At 41.2% G+C, this 19,824-nt stretch overlaps 1 long non-coding RNA gene and 2 other non-coding genes across 3 annotated transcripts in view; 1 reads left to right on the forward strand and 2 right to left on the reverse strand.

The window, feature by feature from the left end:
- Window positions 1-1,641: 1,641 nt before the first annotated feature.
- Window positions 1,642-1,713, reverse strand: TRNAW-CCA (transfer RNA tryptophan (anticodon CCA)). The gene has a single exon. It is a non-coding gene; the product is annotated as a tRNA-Trp (tRNA).
- Window positions 1,714-2,144: 431 nt separating this feature from the next.
- The window catches only part of LOC115852986 (uncharacterized), a 394,615-nt gene continuing 376,935 nt past the window's right edge, over window positions 2,145-19,824 (forward strand). Inside the window, exon 1 of the long non-coding RNA XR_009565343.1 lies at window positions 2,145-2,241. This is a non-coding gene — a long non-coding RNA (uncharacterized lncRNA). The remainder of the gene's footprint in view (window positions 2,242-19,824) is intronic.
- Window positions 2,375-2,446, reverse strand: TRNAD-GUC (transfer RNA aspartic acid (anticodon GUC)). Its single transcript has one exon. It is a non-coding gene; the product is annotated as a tRNA-Asp (tRNA).

Consider the following 19,824-nt stretch of genomic DNA (forward strand, 5'->3'; position numbering starts at 1 on the left):
TCCTAATATGATCTGACTGGTGTCCTTGTAAGAGGAAACTTGGACACACAGAGAGACACTAGGGAAGTGTGCGTACATTGGAAAGACCATGTGAGAACACAACAAGAAGGTGGCCATCTATGAGGCAAGGACAGGCCTTAGAAGAAACCAACCATGCTGTCACCTTGATCTTGGACTTCTAGCCTTCAGAACGGTCAGAAAATTTCTGTTGTTCAAGCTACCCAGTCTGTGGTATTTTGCTATGGCGGCCCTAGCAAGGTAACACATATAAACCTCTACTTTTATAGTTGAAGAAGTCAGATCACAGGGTGACCTTGACTCATAGAAGGCATTTATATATGTCCATTGGATGAATAAATGCCTTAAAGTCACAAAGAAACTTTCATTATTTTTCAAGATCTTCCTTTATGAGGACTTTTTGAACTACCCAAAGCGGAGTTAATGTCCCTATTTTAAGCACCCTCACACCACTCTGTTCATGCTACTCTCATGGAACTCACCCCAACATATTACGGTGTTTGGTTACTTAATGTATCTTTTTCCTGCTGCTCAAAAAAACCCCCACTTTCACTCTGTATCCTTTTCCTCAGTGTTTATCACAGTATCAGTGGTCCATAAATATCTGTTGAAATGAGTGACCACCAAAAAAGAAAGGGAAGAACAAACTACACAGAATAAAAACACAATTTCCAATGCTATATTAGGTTGAAACATAAGAAATTAATATTTGCTATTTTCAAAATACTGAGCAGGAAAACTTGGTGACTTCCACAGAACATATCCAATAATAAAAAAAATTAATTTCTCCTAGTCTTGCTATTCATTTTTTGTACAACAGACATTTGACACATGCCTGTTAAGGCACTATTCACTACTAAGAGTACTGGAGCTTACAAAGGTGAATGAGTAAACTTTGCTCCCTGCTATGAGAGATTAATAGTTGAAAGTGGTACCTGATTTGTCACCACTCGCATTAATTGGTGAAAATATAAAAGATGCATTGGTATCACTTAGGTCCAATGGATTCTAGCAAGTTTTTTCAACAGTTTCCACCTTTATTATAAAACATTTAGTAAAGAGTGGGATCTGGGGTCAGTCACGCGGTTCAGAGTCTCGGGTGGGTAGCTATTCTTCTGTGTGCCACAGTTTCATCCGTAAGCGTGTACAATGTGCACACATTGCAGGGTTGTCTACAGTGCCTGGCACATGGGCTAAACCATGTAAACTATTACACAAAGTTAGAAACTGTACCCTGTTGGACTTGCTTTCCGAAGGCAAACGGGTCTAAAATTGTTTTTGGAAAAACAGCTTGTACGGTATATGTATCGTATGTTTCCTGTTAAGGACCACCATGGGCTCACATGCCCACGAATGCACGACAGTAATAGCCCACATCTCTATGCATTATGCACTTTGAATGACAGAGAACTCACAAGGCCAAACAGTAAAAAAAAAAAAAACAAAACAAAACCAGCCTTAACGTTTCACGATATATAGTGATCCTTGTCTTTTTGCAGACTAAGGATTACTGGGATAACATTTGAATGAGGAAGATTTAATCCTAAAATCAGAGGCATTTTCAAAAAATGGCGAGAACACATCTAGCTTTATAGAAACCAGTGGGCCTAAAAATAAAAACCATGACCCCGACGTGATTCGAACACGCAGCCTTCTGATCTGGAGTCAGACGCGCTACCGTTGCGCCACGAGGTCCTGCTGGGCTGTGGCTCACGCAATTTCTTAGAACTCCGGTAACATGGCGTCTCTTCCGGGCACGCCTCGCCTTGTCTTCCATTCTCTGCCTGCCCCTCCATCCAGTTTAGGTCGGACTGGAGACTGATTCTTTTAGTGCCAAGATTTTCCTCACAGCTATCCCTCTACCTAGGCAAGGATGGAACTAGCAGAGGCGGGAGAATGGAGTTTCCCTTTTAGTCGAGTCTCCAGGGTCAAAGGACACCGGTCCTTCCCCTTCTTCTGCAAGCGATTTCCGTTCTAACCTGCCCGGCTAGGGGCGGAGACTCGGCCCTCATCTTCCCCACCCCCTCCGCGTTCAGTGGGCTGAGTTCGTGACCTCCGTTTGGAATTTGGCGGGGCGCTACTGCGCATGCGTAGGCTTTTGCCAGCTAGCGTCAGCTACCGGCTGGGAGCGCGCAGTGGGTTTTTAACGAACGTTTTCGCCTTTCTTAACCCTTCTGACAACAGTGTAAAGCGTTTACTCTCGGAGTTGGCTTTTATCTCACGGTGAGCATTAAGCTTAAAAGTTACCACTTTGAAAAGACGCACTTATAAAAAATATCCGCATGTTGTGTTTGTCAGCCATGCTGGGCAGTTGAATTACGCAGAAAACAGTAGTGGTTAGTAAAAGTAATCTCTTCTCCCCGTCGGGGAATTGAACCCCGGTCTCCCGCGTGACAGGCGGGGATACTAACCACTATACTAACGAGGAGCTGTTCCTTTCCTTTCTCTGAAGTGCTACTTCAAGGTAAGGAGAGATTTCCCCTCCTACCACTGACCTGCGAGTGTGAAAATAGCCTGTTGCTCCTCACATTATCCATTCTGGGCGCCTTGGACTCTTTTCGTCCCTGAAAATAGTAAATGGTTTAGAATAAATGAAACAAAATGCGCTTCCAGTTTTAGTGATGGTGAACTGTTGAACATAGTTTGCCAGGACTTTTCATGCTTTCCAGATGATTTAGGTTTCTGGCGGGAGATTTTTGTTTTAAGTGACCAAGAATACCGAGTTGACACAGGGTTTTTTTTTTTTTTTTTAAATTTTAATTTTATTAGAGTATGGTTGATTTAGAATGTTGTGTTAGGAAGCAGAGTTTTACTTTCACAAATTTATATATTTTTTCTTTAGTCAAAGTTCAAGGGTATCATATGGTTGCCAGATGTCAGGGGCAGTCGGAGTTTCCCAACAGTCTAGTGCCTCTTCAAACTATTTGTAAGCTTTTCAGACACAAAAGGGCTCATGCAGGCCAAATGAAATTTTATTAGCTGATTTTTCCTGTATTTAGGTCTTTTTCCTGAGGCGTCTACAGTTTACTCGGAAATGACAAACACTTAAATGGTTAAATAATAATACATTTAAATAATTCAAAACAAGGATGTGCCATTGATTAAACATAGGGTTAGGAAAGTACATTAATATAATAATTTATATTATCCTGAGCCTTTTCATAAACAGGATCAAGCCTGTTCCCAGGGGGACCAAGAGGGCCTCACTTACAAACTTCTAAGGTTAACTCTAAATAAGTGAATTTATAGAGTCACAAACTGACATGATTAAATGTCTTTATTATAGAACTTAAACTTACGTGTCTTAAGAAATCCATTCCTTGTACTAGGAATTAGTATTTTTATAGAGCATAGGTTACATGGTGTTTTCCATCTGATGAAAGTGATTTTGGATTTAAACGCAGACATTAAAAAATGGCAATTTATTTTTTTTATAACATCTTTATTGGAGTATAATTGCTTTACAACTGTGTGTTAGTTTCTGCTGTATAACAAAGTGAATCAGCTATACATATACATATATCCCCATATCCCCTTCCTCTTGCGTCTCCCTCCCACCCTCCCTATCCCACCCCTCTAGGTGGTCACAAAGCACTGAGCTGATCTCCCTGTGCTATGTGGCTGTTTCCCACTAGCTATCTATTTTACATTTGGTAGTGTATATATGTCCATGCCACCTTCTCACTTCATCCCAGCTTGCCCTTCCCCCTCCCCATGTCCTCAAGTCTATTCTCTATGTCTGTGTCTTTATTCCCACCCTGCCCCTAGGTTCTTCATTTTTTTTTTTTTTAGATTCCATATATATGTGTTAGCATACGGTATTTGTTTTTCTCTTTCTGACTTACTTCACTCTGTATGACAGTCTCCAGGTCCATCCACCTCACTACAAATAACTCAGTTTCAATTTTTTTTATGGCTGAGTAATATTCCATTGTATATATGTGCCACATCTTCTTTATCCATTCATCTGTCGATGGACACTTAGGTTGCTTCCATGTCCTGGCTATTGTAAATAGAGCTGTGATGTGGTACATGACTCTTTTTTTTTTTTTATGACTCTTTTTGAATTATGGTTTTCTCAGGGTATATGCCCAGTAGTGGAATTGCTGGGTCATATGGTAGTTCTATTTGTAGTTTTTTAAGGAACCTCCATACTGTTCTCCATAGTGGCTGTATCAATTTACATTCCCATCAACAGTGCAAGAGTGTTCTCTTTTCTCCACACCCTCTCCAGCATTTATTGTTTTTAGATTTTTTGATGATGGTCATTCTGACTGGTGTGAGGTGATACCTCATTGTAGTTTTGATTTGCATTTCTCTAATGATTAGTGATGTTGAGCATCCTTTCATGTGTTTGTTGGCAATCTGTATATCTTCTTTGGAGAAATGTCTATTTAGGTCTTCTGCCCACTTTTGGATTGGGTTGTTTTTTTGATATTGAGCTGCACAAGCTGCTTGTATATTTTGGAGATTAATCCTTTGTCAGTTGCTTTGTTTGCAAATATTTTCTCCTATTCTGAGGGTTGTCTTTTCATCTTGTTTATGGTTTCCTTTGCTGTGCAAAGGCTTTTAAGTTTCATTAGGTCCCATTTGTTTATTTTTGTTTTTATTTCCATTTCTCTAGGAGGTGGGTCAAAAAGGATCTTGTTGTGATTTATGTCAGAGTGTTCTGCCTGTGTTTTCCTCTAAGAGTTCTATAGTGTCTGGCCTTACATTTAGGTCTTTAATCCATCTTGAGTTTAAAAAAATGGCGATTTCTGAGGCCTGTTTTGGCACATTTATTTTTTTTCACTCTTAAATACACCCAAAGCCTCAATAAAACTCTGTCCCTGGGCCTCCTTCTACTTCTGACCCTCCATTAACTCTTGTAAAGTCCAAAGGGCCCTGCGATAACTATGCTGATGTCCTTTTCTGGGTAGGATTGAAGAGACTTCCCTCTGGTCTCTCAGTTGGAGAGGCTTCAGGGCGGTGGGAAGCCAGGTCTTCTGAACTGTTTGCACAAGGTTCCACACTGTGGGAGAACAGGCTTAATCTTTGTCTCTTCAGAAGAGACACCATCCTCTCCACCTAAGCTCTGTAAAGCTATGCCAGTGGCTCTACATGTGTTGTTACTGCTCCTCTTTTATCCTCCCTAGGGATGGGAAGAAGCAGCCTGAGTCAGCAGAGATTATGGAGCAGGGAACACAACACCTGCTGTCCATCTTCCTAAAATGGAAGGAAAGGAGAGGGTAACTAACCTGAACAGGATAAGGCAGCTCAGAGATTCCTCACTGTCAGCACTGGGAGAAAGTAAAGGTTACAATCGGACTGGCAGTACAGAGGGCATAGAACTCTCCTTGGAGGTAAACAGCACGATGGCAATTGATGTGATTGAAAGTTTCAAATCTTGCTTTACCTAAGTAACTGTAGAGCTTATCACAGCTTGCAAAAGCATTCACATTCATTTTCTCTTCCCAACAGCCCTGGGAGGTTAACAGGGCAAGTGTTTTATCCCTATACGGGAATCTTGTGTAGTTATACAGGTAGGAAGTGGTGAGAGGCCAGGAATCACCCAAGCCTTGACTGCAAATCTTGTGCAGTTTTCACCCTGCTGCACAGTTCCACATACATGTATATTAACAAAGAAATATGAGTTATGGAGAGAAAAAGTTTTATCACTTTGTATGTGTCACACTTGTTCCTGTACTAATATTTATTAACCTCTAATTACTTAGCAGACACTGTAGTTATTTATTCACTGTTGAACCTACAATATGCCAAACATTGCTTTAGATGCATGAGGAGGTTTCGGTTAACACATTCTGTTCTTGTGGAGCTTATTTCCTAACAGAAGGAGGACAGACCATAAACAATGATGATCATAGATAAATAAGTTAGATGGTGACAAGAGTGGAAATAGAAGAAAATAGCACGGTAAGTGGGTTTGGAGAGTGGCAAGTTAAGTAAACAGAATGTGGTCAAAGTAGGCTTCATTTTATTTTAAATTTATTTTTTTAACTTATTTATTTGTGGCTGTGTTGGGCCTTCGTTGCTGCACGCAGTCTTTCTCTAGTTGCAGAGAGCAGGGGCTACTCTTCGTTGTGGTGCGCCTGCTTCAGTAGTTGTGGCTCGTGGGCTCTAGAGCACAGGCTCAGTAGTTGTGGCACATGGGCTTAGTTGCTCTGCAGCATGTGGGATATTCCCGGACTAGGGCCCGAAACTGTGTCTCCTGCATTGGCAGGCAGATTCTTAACCACTGCACCACCAGGGAAGCCCTAGGGAAGCCCTAGGCTTTATTTTAAGAAGGTAACATTTGAACAGACTTGAGGGAGGTAAGAGGTGTAGTCGTATAACTATTTGGGAGGCCTGTGGGGCCTTAAAGTTCATTGTAGACTTTCGCTTTTATTCTGAGGGGAAATAGAGAGTTACTATAGGGCTTTGAAAAGAGAAATGACATGGTCTGGTTTATGTTTTAAAGGACTCTTGGCTCCTGGGTTGAGAATAGACTGTAGTGGACAAGAGCAGCAGCAGGGAGACCAAAGAGGTCTACTGCGGTAGTGATAGTGGTTCAGGCTGGAGTGGGAGTGGTTGGGAATGTGAGAGGAGCTGATATATTTCAAAGGTAGAGCCAGTAAAATTTCCTGATAGAGTGACTGTGAGGTGTGAGAGCGAAAGAGGAATCAAAGATGCTTCCAAAATGTTTGGCCTGAGCAACTGGGAGGATAGAGTTGCCATCAACTGCAGTGGAGAAGAATAATGCTCGGAGCACTGCATCCATGTGGAGAGTCCACGTGAAGGGCACAGCTTGGGGGAAGCACGGCGCCATTCCCATGGACGCTCTGTGGCTGGCACTCCTTGAACTGTGCAACGAAGCAGCTCTGCCTGCGGAGCAGTCTTTTGGGGGATAAGAAGCATTTCAGTTTGGGATGTGTTAAGACTGAGACATAGAGAAGGCAGTTGAATGTAGTAGTTGAGTATTCATTGTACAGGTCGTTGTACCAGCACAGTGCGGGGGGGCTGGAGATACAGTGATGAACAAAGACAGACCCTGACCTCAAGGAGCTTCCATTTTAGTGGAGGAGACACAGAATAGTAACAACAACAACAACAATGTAAAATCACCACTGTGACAATTACTAAGAAGAAGATGCAGAGGGAAGAGCTTTCTTGGTAGATGGAACTGGATGTGCAAAGATTATAGGAAATGAGGAAAAGTGGTGAGCAGAGGGGCTGAAAGAAGGCTGATGTGATCAGGAAGCAAGAGGAAGGTCACGGAAGAGACGAGGCTGAAAGGCCAACCCGGAGTGGGACAAAGTCTCGCAGGCTGTGTTAAGAACTTCGGCCTCTTATTCATTTCTATTTATTTATTTATTATTTTTAGGGTTTATTGAGATATAATTTACAAGCAGTACAATTCATTCTTTTTTAGGCATAGCATTCTATGAATTTTGACCATAATCAAAATCTTTCCACCACTTTAATCACAAAGTCCCTTTATGCCTCTTTGCAGTGAGTCCTCTGTCTCCAGTCCCAGGCACCACTGATGAGATTTCAATTTCCAGAATGTCGTGCTAATGGGACTGTGCAGTTTGTAGCCTTTTATTTTATTTTATTTTTGGCTGCGTTGGGTCTTAATTGCTGCACGTGGGCTTTCTCTAGTTGCAGTGAGCCGGGCTACTCTTCGTTGCAGTGCGCAGGCGTCTCATTGCGGTGGCTTCTCTTGTTGCGGAGCTCGGGCTCTAGGCGCGCGGGCTTCAGTAGTTGTGGCTCACGGGCTCTAGAGCACAGGTTCAGTAGTTGTGGCTCATGGGCTCTAGAGCACAGGCTCAGTAGTTGTGGCTCACGGGCTCTAGAGCGCAGGCTCAGTAGTTGTGGCACACGGGCTTAGTTGCTCCGCAGCATGTGGGATCTTCCCGGACCAGGGCTCAAACCCATGTCCCCTACATTAACAGGCGGATTCTTAACCAGTGCGCCACCAGGGAAACCCAGTTTGTAGCCTTTTGAATATGGCTTCTTTCACTTAGCATAATGCTTTTGAGAGTCGTCCAAGTTGTTGTATGTAGCAGTAGTTTTTTTTTAAATTGCTGATTAGTGTTCTATTGTATGGATGTTTGTTTATCCACTCTCTAGTTAATGGGCATTTGTATTTTTTCCAGTTTTTGACTGTTATAAAAATAGCTATTACAAACATTAGTGTACAGGTTTTTGTGTGGACATAGATCTTCAGTTCTCTTGGGTCAATACCTAGAAGTGGGACTGCTGAGTCTTAGGGTAAGTGTATGTCTACCTTCATGAGAAACTGCCAAACTGTTTTCCTAAGTGGCTGTAACATTTTGCATTTCTACCAACAATGTATGAGAGTTCTTGTTGTCCCATATCTTTGCTAGCACGGTATTGTAAGTATTTTTTATTTAAGCCTTTCTAATAGGCGTGTAGCGGGATCTCACTGTAGTTTGTTTTTTTGGTGATGTCGGTGTTAATTTTTTTGTTTAGTTGAAGTATAGTTGATTTACAATGTTGTGTTAGTTTCTGGTGTACAGCAAAGTAATTCAGTTATACATATTCTTTTTTCATATTCTTTTCCATTATGGTTTATTATAGGTTATTGAATGTGGTTCCCTGCACTATACAGTAGGAGGTTGTTTATCCATTCTATATATAATGGTTTGCATCTGCTAGACCCACGTTCCCAAATTAACCCTCCCCTCCCCCTCCCCCTCCCCTCCCCTCTCCCTCCCCCTCCCCCTCCCCTCCCCTCCTCCTTCCCTCCCCTCCCCCTCCCCCTTCCCCTCCCCCTTCCCCTTCACTGTAGTTTTTATTTATTTATTTTTTTGTGGTACACGGGCCTCTCCCTGCTGTGGCCTCTCCCGTTGCGGAGCACAGGCTCCAGACGCGCAGGCTCAGCGGCCATGGCTCATGGGCCCAGCCGCTCCGCGGCATGTGGGATTTTCCCAGACCGGGGCACAAGCCCGTGTCCCCTGCATCGGCAGGTGGACTCTTTTCCCTGCGCCACCAGGGAAGCCCTCACTGTAGTTTTAATGTGCCTTTCCCTAATAATTAATGGTGCTGAGCATTTTTCTATGGATTTATTTAAGTATCCAAATCTTTTGCCCTTTTAAAAATTGGGATGTTTTCTTATTATTGAATTTTGAAAGTTCTTTGTACATTTTGATTACTAGTCTTTGTCAGATATATCATATATGATATATATCTTGGTATATATCAACACACACACCCCCACACATATATATATATACATACACATATACATATATATATAAACACATATATATCTTGGGAGATGTATTTTCTCCCAAGCTGTGCCTTGTCTTTTCATTCTCTTAAATAACTTTTTGTTTTTATCAGAGGATGCATGACCTAGTTTCTTGGGTCTCTTCCCTTTTTTCTGTTATGCTCACTTCCTCAACCCAGCCTTTGAACATAATATAAACAAGAACTTGGGCTAGCTCACTACCCAACCTTCTTCTTCCCTTCTCCCCATAATTAAAGAGCCTAAATTGCTCCTGAGTAGTTTTTGGATTCTGTAATTTTTCATTCACTGAAACATTATATCTATTAAAACACCGAACTTCCCCTGCAAATATGGGAATTAACCCTTCATAAACATTAAAATTCAAAGATAAATGTTTATGATTTGGGCCTGGATGGGTACATGTTTAGATTATGAAGGGGAAAAAAGTCATACTTCACTGTTTCCCAGCCTAATTTATTTCAACAATAATCCAAAGTTAAAACTGAGAGGCAAAAGTGTGTCCCCCTCTAGTTCAATCAACCCTTCAGTCTTTTTTTTCCTTCTCATTAAGAAAACAAACAAACAAAAACCTTTATTGATTTATTCTTTGTGCCAGGCATGGAGCTAGGCAGTGGGGACAAAGATATGGATAAGACTCACTTCCTGCCTTGAGGACTCAGATCATGGGGGAGGTAGACCCTTTAACTGATCATTATTCAACACTTTGTTAAGTGTTATGGTGGAGGCATAATCCAGGCCTATTGAGAACCTGATAAATGTTGGCTCTGCTTTAAATGCTTTACACCTGTTAACCGTTTAATCCTCTTACAATCCTTTGAGTTTGGTACAATAATTCTCCCCCTTTTACAGATGAGGAAGCTGAGGCACAGGAAGGTTACGGTCACAGGTAGAAAGTGATGGAAGTATGTCCAAAATAGTATGGAATTACAGAGAAGGGAGGACTACCTCTGCCTGAGGTGCTTGAGGAAAACCTAGCTGGGCCTTCAAAGGATGATGAACTTTGAAAGAGAAGGGGAAAAGTTTTCCAGCACTTCTGCAAGGGGGAAGCACTAATGGTTAAGGCACAGAGCTTGTGAAGGAGAATGTGGGGATCTGGGAAACAGCAAGTAGAGGGTCTGCTGCTCCTGGGCTGCAGAAGGCAGAGAATGTCTCCATTTTTCATTGTTATGCACAGTCGGGGATCATAAAGGATCACAGACTTTGAGGGGCTGGCAGGAGCCTTGGATCTTTTCCGCCGTTTCAGTTATCTGGGTAAGGAGACTGAGACCCAGAGAGCTCCAGTGATTTTCCTAAATTCCCAGGGCTGAGAACACCACTCTTTTCTTTTTTTGTTGCTGTACTAATGCAAGGGAATCTGTGAGCTGAGTGATTAGGTGTGTGTGTGTGATGCGGGCAGTGTTCCAGAGCATCAGATCTCGGTATCACCTTGGCTGTGGTTATCGGCCCCAGGGCTGGTCTCAGCTTCCGTTCCGATTTCTGAGGAAGCCACCTGCTGGCACTGGCCCCAAGACTCAAGGTCACTGACCTTCCTGTTTCTAACTTTTTTTGGGTCTTGCTGGCCACCTGCTGACCTGCCGGTTAGTGGCTGTGTAGATTGATCTGTCTGACCTTAAGTCATCCTCAGACAGCCGGAAGGACAAGTTCATTCCCCCTTTTTTGGGTGGGATGGCATAGTTTCTACTTCTTTTCTTTAATCTTTACCTGTTTCCTTTTCTAAATGCAAAGCAACAGAAAAATTCCCGCTTCATATGCACGACTCGGGTTTGGCATTCAATTTGCTATTTTAGGGAAAAAGCTTCTGACATTTCTTATTCTTCTGTGATTCACTCATGTGACTAGCAAGGTTATCAGAATTTATGGATAAAAATGAAGTTGATGATATAGTAAATGAGAAGGAAGCCAGCACAAAATAATATGAAGTGCACTGTTTTTCTGTGCGTTTCTATATACTGAAAAAAGTTTGAAAAGAAATATGTGAAAATGTTAGGTTAGAGTATGTTGATGATCTCTCTTTTTTTTGCGTTTCTGTATTTTCTAAATTTTTTGCTATGTACCTGTATTATTCATGAACGCAGAAAAACAAGAAATAAAAATTTTTGGGGGGTAAGTTACTAATATCAAACAAAGCAAATAGCTCAAACGCACACCTGTGATAGTCTTTCATAGAACTAGGGTGACTAATCCATTCTCTGATTTTCCTTGTTAGCCCAAGATTTCATTATTTTGCAGCATAAGTTGTTTATATCTAGTTCCTTAAGGCGGGGAGGTGGGTGGATGAGTAAGCAAACTTCAACGCCAGTAAAACAGGGCGTGCAGCCTTTTTCCCTTGTCCCTTTGTCTCCCGGCCCCTGTGTTCCCAGTCTTTTGTTGTTCTCCGCGCGGACTTAGATTCAGGATTTAAAGAAAAACAAGTGCCAGCCCTCCGCGCGCCCTCTGGTGTCCCAGTGAGGTATAGCCAGACAGTAACCCACAAAGATCACGGCCATTTCACACTGCGGTCTCCCCACAGCGTGATGCCGCAGACGAGAATGTCTGGAATCTTAGAGGAAGGAGTCACACACCAACAAGCCTGACAGGTTTAGTCTTTGAAGCCATAGGTGTGGAAAGTGATTCTTAAAAGACAAAGTCGGCATCTGGGTATTTTAAAAAAATCTTGTAATAAAGTAAATTCTCGAAGGATTTGGCACAGGTTTCTGGGTTCTGAAACTAGGAAAGTCAAATTTTGTTCTATAATTAAAATATAAATCAGTACTTCGGATTGAGTGCAAATAAATTAGATGAAAGGGGTCTGGATACCTAGGCTTCAGCTTGACTGGTGATAATGATTTCTGCCACTTTGAGCTTTGTCAATATAACGTGAGAGTTGATACTGAAGGACCTTTTTGTCTATAATTTACTTTTTTTTTCCCCCGGTACGCAGGCCTCTCACCGCTGCGGCCTCTCCCGTTGTGGAGCACAGTCTCCGAACGCGCAGGCCCAGCGGCTATGGCTCACGGGCCCAGCCGCTCCGCGGCACGTGGGATCCTCCCAGACCGGGGCACGAACCCCTGTCCTCTGCATCGGCAGGTGGACTCTCAACCACTGCGCCACCAGGGAAGCCCTATAATTTACTTCTTTGTAAATATCAAACCACATGTTTTTTAAAATTATATTTCCACTAAAAAGCAAACAAACCAACCAATGTAGACAAAGAATATTTTTGTTTTAAGTGTTTAAGTATTGATGGGGTCCCAGGCTTTACAGTCTTACTTGAATAGGTGTTGGGAAGACAAAACTTTACTTCTACCTTCTTGGGGTCTCTGTTGGGCCTGAGAATTAAATTGACATAAGACATATTTAGGGGAGAAAAGTATACAGATTTTACATATATCTGGGAACCCCCATAGGAAAATGAAGAACATAGAAGTGGCAAAATCTGAATATTTTTATACTAGGTTGAACAAAGAGAGGCAACTGTGGACAAGTAATCAAAATACATGGGGAGGCCAAAGGAAGATGGGAGTTATTTTAACAAGGTTTATTTGTACAGAATTCTCTTGGCCTTGACACCTCATCTCTGGTGATAAGAATGTTTCTTTCCTCCTGGTATAGGGAGGTCATGTTTTCACATGGAGTTTTACCCCTTGCTTTCAAGAAGAAAAAAGGGGAGGTCAGAGCTCCTTTTTCTCCTGTTGTTTTTCAAGTAAAAATCTCAAAATAGTACTTATTTGGGGTGGCATATGGTGAAATAGTATGAAACTACATAGTATGAAATTCAAAAAGTTCTGAAGGGTATGCAGAGGAAAGTCTCTCTCCCATCTTTAACCCACAGCTACAATTCTCAGGTGATGTTAGGAGTGGTCTGGCAGCTCAGCAAGGTTGTCAAGAGCTCTAGGTTCTTTCTTCTCATTCCTCTGGGTCTTCTTCTCTGCAACCCATAGCAAATTGATTTTTCTTTTCATGATTGTCACCTCATGGTTACAAGATAGCTGCTGCAGCTCCGGGCATTATGGCCACTTTCAACGTTGGAGCATGAGGAGAGGCAGCTCCAGTAAACTCTCCTTTTGAATTTGTCCCTTAAGAAAGCCTCTCCAGAAGTACTCTGACCATTGTTTCCCTATGTTTCTCTAACCCCTATTGGGTCACCAGCAGTCTGGGAAAGTGACTACCTGGTACAAATGAGTAGTGATTACAATATAGGTTTTGATATTCTAGTGTTCTGTGCTATTAATAAGAACTGAAATTTGTTAGTATAATACTGTTTTTCCTTAATTTAACAATATGTTTTAATCAGTTTTATGTCTGGAGATATGCCTGGAAAATTACATACTGCATTAAAATTTCAAATCAAACAAAGGTGCGTATGTTTTGAAAGCATTCTGACTGCATCCTTCCTCTATTTCAAGTTCTTTCAAGACATCTTACTACTGACTTAATTCCAGTTTTCCTCATAATTAAAGAGGTTGAGTGTCTTTTCATATGTATCTGTCATTTGTACTTTCTCCAGAGCTAGTTTGGTCTGACTTTTCTTCCAGAGTTTCCTGGTGAAATCATTTTAGAACAGCAACTGAGATGATGGTGACATCATCGTGATCTCAGGATTACTAGGAGTGACCATATTTCCCACTTTGCTTGGGACAGTCCTAGCTTGTGCCTGTTGTCCCACTGTATTTTATTAACAGCAGTCCACTCACTTTCAAAAGTGTCTCAATTTGGATGAAAAACTATATGGTATCTATTACTTAAAATATACATCAGAATGCCACAGTTGCCATTATGTTCTGGAATTTCAATCAGTAGGTGCAAGATTATCATGAAGGCTGGAGTTTGGTGGCTTCATTCGATGTTGTATCGCCAGAGCCCAGAACAGTGCCTAGCAGAGAGTAAGTGCTTAATAAATAAGAATGAGTCAATAAATAAACTTAGTGCTTAGAACTTGGCCCATTGCCGCCTGAGCACCTGGACTCAGTTAGCAAGGAACATGGAGGAATGATTTTGGGGTGTAAACTAATGGTGCCTGCCAAAACATGCAGTTTAGATTTTGATAGATATTGTCAAATTGTTCTCTACAGGGATTGAGCCAGTTTACACTCCCACCAGCAATATGTGAGAGCATCTGTTTCTCTAACCTCCATCCACATGGTGTTATCAAAATTTGTATCTGCCAATCTGGTAGTTTTAATTTGCATTTCCCTTATTATGGAGAAGGTTGAGCATATTTTCATATGTTTAAAAGCCATTTGGAATTCCTTGCCTGGCAACTGTCTGTTCATATCCTTTGCCCATTTTCGATTGAGTTATTGGTCTCTTTCTTATTGATTTGTAGGAATGCAAATAGTTGTTTCCAGTTTTTCATGTCTTTTGAGTTTGTTTTTGGTGTTTTTTGTTTGTTTGTTTTTTTCCTGAGCAGAATTTAAAAAAATGTATTCAGACATAGCTTTCCTTTTATAGCTCCTATGTTTTATATCATGCTCACCAAGGCTTTTCCTACTCCTAGATTAGAAAATAATCCTTCTGTATTTTCATCTCGTACTTTTAGGTTTTCATTGTTTTACATGGCAGTCTTGACCCACCTGTAATTTATTTTGGTGTAAGATTTGAGGTATTCCAAAAGAGTTCCCAGATCCAATTCCAATTTGTGTGTGGAGGCTTCCCCACACCAACAAGCAATTCTTGGATGCCTGCCAGGTGTCTGAGAATTCAACTCAATTCTGACACTGTTGACCTGGAGACAGAACCAGATTCCACAGGTAAAGGGCTCAGTCCCACAAGGTGCAAGCCCAGGTTGTTACCTGTGCTTCTGACCAACCTGTTATAAATTGGAGGTTCCAATGGCCCCCTCCTAGGGGTTACTTAATTTGTTAGAATGGCTCACAGAACTCAGGAAAACCCATTTACTCACTAGATTACCAATTTATTATAAAAGGATATTAAAGGATACAAATCAACAGCCAGATGAAGAGATACATAGGGTGAGGTATGGGGAAAGGGTGTGTAGCTTCCATGCCCTCTCCAGGGGGGCCTCTCTCCCCAATCTCCACCTATTCATCAACCCTGCAGTTCTTTAGACCCTGTCTTTCTGGGTTTTTATGGAGGCTTCATTACACAGGCACGACTGACTAAATCATTGGCCACTGACGATTGATTCAACCTCCAGCTCCTATCTCTTCCCTGGAGGTTAGGGGCGTGAGACTGAAAGTTCCAACACTCTAAGCACATGGTTGGTTCTCTTGACAACCAGCCCCCACCCTTGGGAGGAATCCAGAAGTCACCTTTCCTGAAGCCTTTTCAGGGACTGAGGACAAGAGACCAAATATCCCATTGCTCTTGCTGCTCAGGAAATTCCAAGGGTTTTGGGAGCTGTGAGCCAGTAAGTGTGGATGGAGACCAAATATATATGAGACATGTATAAATCATAATATTGCAGGTATGAATCCAATCTAATATTGTTTACTGAATATTCCACCTTTTTCTCATAATGGAGACTCTAAAGCGTTTCTGGATTTTAGGGACTCCATTTCCTATGACCAGTACTTTTAACATTCTAGTAAATTCTAGGGAAAGGCATTCAAGGGCAAAGCAGTCAGGATGAAAAGTTAATCTTTAGTTTCATGTCTTTACACCGTTGATTTTCTAATAACACTACCTTTTGCTAAGCACTTATGTGTGAAGTATAATACACACAGAAGGCAGTATAAGATATATATGTAGGGTTTAAGAATACTGATAAAATGACACTTGTGTCCCTGTTACCTGGGATAACAAGTGAAACATTGCAGTGACTTGAAATTCACTGTGTGCTCTTCTTTAATCAAATTCTCCACCCTCCTCCTCAAGAGGTAACCATTAGCCTGATTATTTTTTGGTAATTATCCCTTGCTTTGCTTTATACTTTTACCTTAGGTAATATATTGCTCATATAGATAGATAGATAGATAGATAGATATAGATAGATAGATAGATAGATATATTTAAAGCTGTGGTTTTCTTTTTTTTTTGAAGATGTTGGGGGTAGGAGTTTATTAATTAATTAATTTATTTTTGCTGTGTTGGGTCTTCGTTTCTGTGCGAGGGCTTTCTCTAGTTGTGGCAAGCGGGGGCCACTCTTTATCGCGGTGCGCGGGCCTCTCACTGTCGTTGCTTCTCCTGTTGCAGAGCACAGGCTCCAGACGCACAGGCTCAGTAGTTGTGGCTCACGGGCCTAGTTGCTCCGCGGCATGTGGGATCCTCCCAGACCAGGGCTCGAACCCGTGTCCCCTGCATTAGCAGGCAAGCTCTCAACCACTGCGCCACCAGGGAAGCCCTATTGCTCATATTTTTGACAACTGAGTAGCAAGCACGACCATTGTGGCAGGTTCTCAGAAGATAAGCTACAGTTCCCCAAGTCAAGTTTGTCTTTAGCACTTCTGAGAGAATCCAAGAGCTCCTTCTGGAAAGTCAGGGGTCAGATCAAGAGTGAGTTCTGGGAAACACAGGATATGCCACAGTTGGACCATCTGCTGTAGTTTGGGTCAGGTGACAGACATCTGCAGAAATATAGTCAGGCGATGGATGGCTCTCTATCTGATGCTTTCCTGCCTCTATGGCCCCTCTTCTACTCTCTAGAGGAAATCAAAACTGACCCCTTCTGTGGGTGAAGGGAATTTCCTCAGCTCATCCAAACAGCAGGCCATGGTGAGTGTGTTAGTTTTCTATTGCCATGTAACAAATTCCCACAAATGTAACAGCATCAATCCTTCTCAAACTCTTCCAAAAAATGGCAGGGGGAGAAACACTCCCAAATTCATTCTATGAAGCCACCATCACCCTGATACCAAAACCAGAAAAACATAACACATAAAAAGAAAATTATAGACCAATATCACTGATGAACATAGATGCAAAAATCCTGAACAAAATACTAGCAAACAGAATCCAACAGCACATTAAAAGGATCATACACCATGATCAAGTGGGGTTTATCCCAGGGATGCAAGGATTCTTCAACATAACCAAATCAATCAATGTGAAACACTGCATTAACAAATTAAGGAATAAAAACCATATGATTATCTCAATAGATGCAGAAAAAGCTTCTGACAAAATTCAACACCCATTTATGCTAAAAACTCTCCAGAAAATGGGCATAGAGGAAACCTACCTCAACATAAAAAAGGCCATATGTGACAAACCCACAGCAAGCATCATACTCAATGGTGAAAAACTGAAAGCATTTCCACTAAGATCAGGAACAAGACAAAGATGTCCACTCTTGCCACTCTTATTCAACATAGTTTTTGAAGGCCTAGCTGCAGCAATCAGAGAAGAAAAAGAAATTAAAGGAATACAAATTGGAAAAGAAGAAGTAAAACTGTCACTGTTTGCAGATGACATGACACTATACATAGAGAATCCTAAAGATGCCACCAGAAAACTACTAGAGCTAATCAATGAATTTGGTAAAGTTGCAGGATACAAAATTAATGCACAGAAATCTCTTGCATTCCTGTACACTAATGATGAAAAATCTGAAAGAGAAATTAAGGAAACACTCTCATTTACCACTGCAACAAAAAGAATAAAATACCTAGGAGTAAACCTACCTAGGGAGAAAAAAGACCTGTATGCAGAAAACTGTAAGACACTGATGAAAGAAATTAAAGGTGATACAAACAGATGGAGAGATATACCATATTCTTGGACTAGAGGAATCAATATTGTGAAAATGACTATACTGCCCAAAGCAATCTACAAATTCAAAGCAATCCCTATCAAATTACCAGTGGCATTTTTTACAGAACTAGAACAAAAAAATCTTAAAATTTGTATGGAGAGACAAAAGACCCCGAATAGCCAAAGCAGTCTTGAGGGGTAAAAGTGGAGCTGGAGGAATCAGACTCCCTGACTTCAGACTATACTACAAAGGTACAGTAATCAAGACAATATGGTACTGGCACAAAAACAGAAATATAGATCAATGGAAAAAGATAGAAAGCCCAGAGATAAACCCACGCACCTATGGTCAAGTAATCTATGACAAAGGAGGTAAGGATATACAATGGAGAAACGACAGTCTCTTCAATAAGTGGTGCTGGGAAAACTGGACAGCTACATGTAAAAGAATGAAATTAGAACACTCCCTAACACCATACACAAAAATAAACTCCAAATGGATTAAAGACTTAAATGTAAGACCAGACACTATAAAACTCTTAGGGGAGAACATAGGAAAAATACTCTTTGACATAAACCACAGCAAGATCTTTTTTGACCCACATCCTACAGTAATGGAAATAAAAACAAAAATAAACAAATGGGACTTAATTAAACTTAAAAGCTTTTGCACAGCAAAGAAAACCATAAACAAGACAAAAAAGACAACCCTCAGAATGGGAGAAAATATTTGTAAATGAAACGATGGACAAAGGATTAATTTCCAAAATACACAAACAGCTTATGGAGCTCAATATCAGAAAAGCAAACAATCCAATTAAAAAATGGGCAGAAGACCTAAATAGACATTTCACCATAGAAGACACACAGATGGCCAAGAGGCACATGAAAAGATGCTCAACATCACTAACTATTAGAGAAATGCAAATCACAACTACAATGAGGTATCACCTTATGCCAGTCAGAATGGCCATTATCAAAAAATCTAGAAACAGTAAATGCTGGAAAGGGTGTGGTGAAAAAGGGACCCTCCTGCACTGTTGGTGGTAATGTAAATTGATACAGCCACTATGGAAAACAGTATGGAGGTTCCTTAAAAAACTAAAAATAGACCTACCATATGACCCAGCAATTCCACTACTGGGCATATACCCTGAGAAAACCATAATTCAAAAAGAGACATGTACCACAATGTTCATTGCAGCTCTATTTAGAATAGCCAGGACATGGGACCAACCTAAATGTCCACTGACAGATGAATGGATAAAGAAGATATGGCACATATATACAATGGAATATTACTCAGCCATAAAAAGAAACAAAATTGAGCTATTTGTAGTGAGGTGGATGGACCTAGAGTCTGTCATACAGAGTGAAGTAAGTCAGAAAGAGAAAAACAAATACTATATGCTAACAAATATATATGGAATCTAAAAAAAAAAAGGTACTGATGAACCTAGTTGCAGGGCAGGAATAAAGAGATAGATGTAGAAAATGGACTTGAGGACATGGGGTGGGGGACGAAACTGGGGAGAAGTGAGAGTAGCATCGACATACATAAACTACCGAGTGTAAAATAGTTGGCTGGTGGGAAGCAGCAGCATAGCACAGGGAGATCGGCTCAGTGCTTTGCAATGACCTAGAGGGGTGGGACAGGGAGGATGGGAGGGAGGCTCAAGAGGGAGGGGATATGGGGACATGTGTGTGCATATGGCTGATTCGCTTTGTTGTGTAACAGAAACTAACACAGTATTGTGAAGTAATTATACTCCAATAAAGATCTATTAAACACACACACACATACACACATTTATTATCCCACAGTTTCCACAGGCCAGGAATTCAGCACATTTTAGCTGGCTTCTCTGCTTACAATATCATAAGGCTGAAATCAAGATGTCGATTGGCTGTATCCTCACTTG

Source organism: Globicephala melas, chromosome 10 (assembly GCF_963455315.2).
Source record: "Globicephala melas chromosome 10, mGloMel1.2, whole genome shotgun sequence".
NCBI classification, from domain to species: Eukaryota; Metazoa; Chordata; class Mammalia; order Artiodactyla; family Delphinidae; genus Globicephala; species Globicephala melas.